Raw genomic sequence first — 6,631 nt, forward strand, 5'->3', positions numbered from 1 at the left:
ATGACTCTTCATGGTAGCTTGCATCCAAGCAGTTAAGTGGATTATAAATAAAGACTAGGACCTCATACTTGTTTAATGGTGTAGTGTAGTGGTTTTCAAATTGTTCCATGCAACCTTGGAGTTCCCCAGAGACTGACGCGAATGGCAGAGCAGGCCAGGAGGCAGTGACTTATGGGGACATGACTTATGAGGAAAGACTGAGGGAACTGGGCTTATTTAATCTGGAGAAGAGGAGACTGAGAGGGGATTTAATAGCAGCCTTCAGCTACCTGAAGGGTGGTTCCAAAGAGGCTGGAGCTAGACTGTTCTCAGTGGTGGCAGACGACAGAACAAGGAGCAACGGTCTCAACTTGCAGGAAGGCGAGTTTAGGTTAGACCAGGGGCGGGCAATTATTTTGGGCCGAGGGCCGCTTACTGAGTGGCAAGCCATCGAGGGCCACATGACAGGCAGCCCAGGGCAGATTAATATTAATTTTCTAAATGTTGTAGAGGTCCCGCGGGCTGGATGGAATGGCCTGGCGGGCTGCATTTTGCCCACCCCTGGGTTAGATATTAGGAAAATTTTTCTCATTAGGAGGACAGAAAACACAAACAGGTTATTCAGAGAGGAGATGGAATTTTCCCATGTTTGGAGGTTTTTAAGCCCTGTCTAGACAAAGCTTTGGCTGGAATGATCTAGTTGAGGACGGTCCTGCTTTGAGCAGGGGGTTCAACTAGATGAACTCCTGAGGTCCCTTCCAACCCTAGTTTTCTATGATTCAGTGCAGCACTGTTGCTGAGTCAGGTCACCTCACAGGAGCTGGGTAGTAGGTATGCTGTTGCATTAATTTGCTTCCTGGTGATGGTCAGCTTCATCTTCATTTAGAGCTGGGCTGTCCAGCTGGTACCTAGTAGAAGGGGTAGAGGAGGAGGGCCTCTAATAGAATCAGAGATGTGAGGCCAGGAGGAACCATGCAAGCTAGAATGTGTGTAGCTTAGCGAGATGGCTGCTGCCCTGGAAAATAATAGGCCCTGGATTCTAGCCTGAGCCTCTCTGCAAATAGAGTAGGAACTTAGCAAATGCTCTTTATCCATTTTTATCCTATGACCATTAGTGGGGCAGCTTCAGGAGGGCTGGCAAGGGGGCTGGGAAATCCCTGAGCTGGAGCTTGGGCCTCAGCGCACTTTGGGAAGCAAGAAATGCAGGTTCAAACTTCCACTGCTCTCCAGCTTCCTGGGAAAGTGATAGGGCCTCCTACTCTATTTTACTTCTAGCAAGTTCATGCACAGGCTGACTGTATTTCACCATGTAGGCAAATAGACTCCCACACTGCATGCAAGTGCCCCAAACTGTAGTGACAAAGATATATAGATGCCACTGAGGGACATGAAGTGAAATAAGATTTAGTCCTAGGAGGTAAACATGGTGGTCAAGAGCAGGGCCTGAAGAACTCCTGCCAGATCCTGTCTGGAACTAACTTCCAAGGGAGGTGGGTGCAGGCTCCTACCCTGGGGGTTTTTAAGAAGAGGTTAGATGAACACCTTGCTGGGGTCGTTTGACCCCAGTACTCTTTCCTGCCATGGCAGGGGGTGGGACTAGATGATCTTCTCAGGTCCCTTCCGACCCTAGAAACTGTGAAACTATGAAATATATTGCCTTTAAAGAAGTTAGCAAGGCTTAGGGGAGAGAGAAGAGAGAACAATTCCAGACTGCTTGGCCAAAAGAAAAGGACAAATATAACAGAGGAAATTGGCAGCTTTGCTGAATTTCCTCTGGAGGTGCTCAGGATTGCCATCTCAGCTCCTGCTCTTGCTAAGGTGAGAAGAAAGCCACATCTGGGAAATGGTAAGACTGGGTGAGGAAAGTGACCTGTTAGTGAGGGAAGCGGTAGAGCTGAGTCATGATTATGGAGAAGATAGGGGCAGAAGGGAAAGGGATGGAGTTGGGGATTGAGAGCTGCAGAAAAATCGGAGCTGTTGACTGGGCAAAATCAGTTTGATGGGGAAATAGAGCATGAAAAGCATTGGGGAAAAAAAGGCAGCGGTGATCAGAAACTGTTGAACACATGCATCAGAGTGGAAGTAGTCTGATTTGCATTGAATATTCAATCATCTCCCTATAACATGAGTACCAGGAAGCCTGGAGGGCAGAGCCCACAGATCATACATATTTTCACTGGCTACTTTTCTTTGATGGATTAGCCTCCCCATAGCTGATAAAATGTACCCACTGAATAGCTCTTTTAATATTCATTCCCACTTGTGGCTCAGCCTCTATTTCATGGATTCAAATTATATCCTGTTAGAAGTTCCTGTAAAATTTGGCCCACTGGTGTTTTCTAAGCGGCAAGATAAAATTCAGGCATTCTTAGCCTTTAACATTGCAAACTAACTGGCATGAATAGAATTTCAGCCCTGCCAAAAATTTTAGAAGTTTGCATTAGTCTGCTCCCATATGGGCTCTGCTGTAACAAATCATTTTAGGTAACACTTTACATGGCAATTGGAGTCACAAAGCACCAATAAAATAGTATTGTCTAAAAAACTCCACATCATTTAATGTCCTGGTGCCAGACAGTGTAGTTCTACTTGGTGCTCAACTCTATACAAAAAACATGGAAGCATAAGTCAAATACTGTGTTTTCACCCTTACTGGAATCAGTTACTGCCATCTTCAATCCAGACAGCCTGGCTCACTTACATGAGAACAGAAAAAACAGTTACCATTCATTTATTTAATCCATATAAGTATTTTTTTCTTCCCTTGGTAACCCTGTGTATCTCTTTGAGCTGCAGTGCATATTTAAAGCTGAAGTTTTAAACCCAGACAGTTTTTGAGCTGTCCAGCTTCAAAGACAAATTAATCCACTCTGAATGCTTACTCTGTTGCTGAAATCCAGGTAACAATAACTGAGTAACTATTCTTCAGATTTCAGCCACACAGAAGCATGCTCAGATATGCAAAACTCTATCCATTTTGGGAGAAAAATAAATATTTAAATTAAAAAAAAAAAACATACAGCACAATCTTTGGATCTTATGACCTTAGTGTTTATATGCGGATGCCACCACACAGTGGAATGGAAGTATTAGGAGGATACCTTTTACATAGGTGGTGAAGAAGGAGACTGGGCTACAGAAAATGTAATAAAACACCAGCTGAAATGGAGCTTAAGTGAAAGGACAATTATTTAATTACAACACACTGTAGCTTTTGCTGTAAACTGACAAATGCAGTATGTCCTACCTCGCCACTGGGGTTAGTGACATTCCAAACCTCCCAGCCACTTCCAAGCAGCTGATTACTAAAGAACAAAGGAAAGAATGAAAGAATAAAAGAACTGAAGATGGACACGATTTCACAGAAGGCAGCTCATATCTTAGAAGGCAGCAGGGCTGGAAAGTGGGCATTTGTACCCAGACAGAGGAAACCCCTCTCAGATAGCAGCGCAGGACCTGTAAGCCCTGAAATGCTCTAAGACAAGTCTTAAAAACTCAGCACTATGCCTGGAAAAGCTGTTATATCCTTTATTATTAGGCATGCATCAAAAAGTCCCTTCTTCTAAGTAACATACCAAACTTTTTTTTGCCTATAAAGAATACTTGAGGTTGTGTTCTGGAATAAAGGTTTAGGAGCCCTCGCTTGGGAAGATCTGCATAAGTCATTCATGGCAAGATGCAGTCATTCCAGACTCATCCTGATAATCATTTACCACATCTTGTGTCATCTTTCAAGTAAATGAAACTAATTAAATGACATAGAGGTCTGTACATACTGACTTTGATTACATTTAACAAGAAAAAGCAGCAAGCTTTTCCTCTAGATCTTCTTATCACCAGTTAAAACCAGACAGCGAGAGACTACCACAAATGCATCCTTAGGTAAGTAACAGAATCTAGGAGCAGGCCCCAAAGAAAGCGCTTTAGAATTCATAGATTTTTTTTTTTAAGGCTGCAAGGGACTGTTTGATCACACAGGCTGACTGTTTGCATAATGCAGAGTATAGAATCTCCCCGGGTGTTTTCTGCATCAAGCCTATAGCTTCTAATTAAACTACAATCTTTTTGAAAGACAACTAGTCTATGCCTATAGGTTTCCGGCAACTGAGCTTCCACTAGGACTGGCCAAATTAATTCTCACCGCATCTGCCTTTGATTTCTGTTTCTTAGTTAAGACAGATCTAGCTCCAAAAAGGCACTTCACAAGAGGAGGAGGAAACAATGATTCACTGACAGAGCTGGAGGTGGGAATCTTTTGACACCGTTTTAAAAAGTAGAGTTAGGAGGACTGAGTGGGCTGGGAAAGCGAAGACAAGGGTTCAGCCTCAAAGTCAAGATGGAACCACATGGACATGCTTTGGCTAGAGATTTAGATAAGAAACCACATGGAAAAAACACCTGACATGGTTTTTCTTTTTCTTTTTTTTAAACGTGCTCCACCTTGGACATAACGGTAGCCAGTTTTAGTATGCAGAAATGGGGAATTTCCATAATTGGCCACCTGACAAGAAAACTATTCAGCAAAACTGCTCATGTTGGAGAAGACAAAGCTACGAACATTTATTTTTGCATTCCTAAAATGGATAGTAGCACTAAAACCTCTTCCTTACATAATCGCAGCTCAGCAATTATCATTCTGACTATTGAATTAGCCTAGTTAATCCCACTCTGAGTCTAATGTCAATTTTAAATATCCCCGCCTAATTTTGTCCTTCCTGATTTTGCATAGTTTTACACTTCATGTATTTTCTTCCCTATGTTTACTGCATGCAGACTGTATCACTCATCCCAGGTTTCCACTTCTATTTTCTTTGATAACATTAAAGCTTTCCCAACCTGTTCGCTTCCTGTACTCAAATGTCACACATGCAAAGATGGTTTACTAACAACATAGTATGACCCAATGCACAAAGGCATATGAGATTAGGGTATTGTTTTTGGCTAAACTGAAAGCATGCTGCCTTGGCCCCTCAGTAAGCAAATTAATATCTGGAGGCAAACTCCAGGGAAATTCCAATTGAAGTGGCAGCTTCATCAGAGAGGCTGATAATTGAAGGCTATAGGGCTGGTCTCAGGCAGGGCAGATACTATGCTTCAGCTGGTAGATTAAGTGTGCCAAATTCATCTTTGGGCTAATGCTGGCGGGACAGTAGCTGAGGGCAGAAGGGAAGGGGAGATGAACCTGAACACCAGTCCACAAGCAGAAGGGAAACTGCTGCCTGTAAAGCAGGTGCAGAATGCAGCAGGGTTAAGGGCCCCTAGTTGGAGCTTGTGAAAGGTGTTGAACTGTTGCCCCCAAGGCTGAAGTTTCCCTTCCTAAAGCTGCATTAGGTACAGCAAGTGTGTACAGAAGTGCCCTGTGCACATTTTACAGTACTGTAATTTAATGCACCTTTTATAGCACTATAAAGTTACAGTGCTCTTAAACATGACAGAAGTGCAGTGTTTGGTCGGCAGGGAGACCTCTGAGCCTCCCTATACTTTTCAGGCTAGGAGGCAGGGGGCACTCTGCAGCCTCCTGGGGCTTTTTCACTGGTCAGAAATTTGACCAGTCTACAGAACTTATTTAAAGCACTTTAGGTGGCTAATGTGCTGTAAAATACAGAGCTTCAAATTAAATACTTCATTTTCACAAGGGTTAATTTAAAGCACTATACCCAGTTTTGAAAGGTGCAGACAGAAGTGACAATTTCCTCCCAATCTGGCCCCTGAAATCATTTTGCTGCTGTGACCAAGCACAAGTGCACAGCTGCAGAGCACTTTAAAAGGATCCAATCCTGCAACAATCTAAACCCTCATTACATAAGAGTTCAGAGAAAGGCGCTCCAAAGCAGAGCACCTTCATTAACTTGCATCTCAGCTGACAGCCCAGCCCTGATCCCAGCGCTGTCTTCAGAATGGGGGGATGAGGAAAGGAATGGAGCAAGCTCATTCTAGGGGTTGCCCAGGTGGTGCTAGAGGGTGGGGCAGGTGGATTGGAGCCCCCTTGAAGGTGGCCTCCCCCCTCTCCAGCACAGCTGGGGAAACACCAAAACAGACCTCCCTCCCCTGCCTTCTCCCCTTCCATCCTGAGACAGAACGGGGGGAGGGGGGGCGCAGAGCTAGGAGAAGAGGTTACAGAGACAGCCTCTCCCCCTGTATCAGCTATCTCCCAATCCAACAGTTAATGTCTGTTGGATCAGGAGGATCAGTTTAACTCATGGCATGCTCTCTCAAGTACCATGAGTTAGACCCAGGAGTTGAACTTCTGTTGGACCCAATGTGCTGTAAACTCATGCACTTCTGTTAAGTTATGGCAATAGTGTGCTTTAAATGGCAAAAAAGCAACTTTTGTACACACCCTTGAGCACAAACTGCCCAGCTTCGTTTGTGCCAGCACAATGCAACCGTGGCCTTTACTGAGGCTAAATCCTAAACCAAATTCTAAAAAGCCAACCTGAATTATTGTTCAGGTTCCTAAGAATCAGTCATACAAACAAGTCTATGGTCTACTCATGGTCCTTAGATTACATTCTCTGGGAGAGGGGTCCTTTTGATGCTTGGTTGGCAGCTTGCATCTCAGCAAGGATACATAATCTAATAATCCATCCATGCACACACACCAGCTTTAGAAACCTCAGAGATGCCCAATTTGAAAAAAAAAAAAAAAAAA

This window comes from Gavialis gangeticus, unplaced genomic scaffold, assembly GCF_001723915.1.
Source record: "Gavialis gangeticus isolate Ggan-Ray unplaced genomic scaffold, GavGan_comp1, whole genome shotgun sequence".
NCBI classification, from domain to species: Eukaryota; Metazoa; Chordata; order Crocodylia; family Gavialidae; genus Gavialis; species Gavialis gangeticus.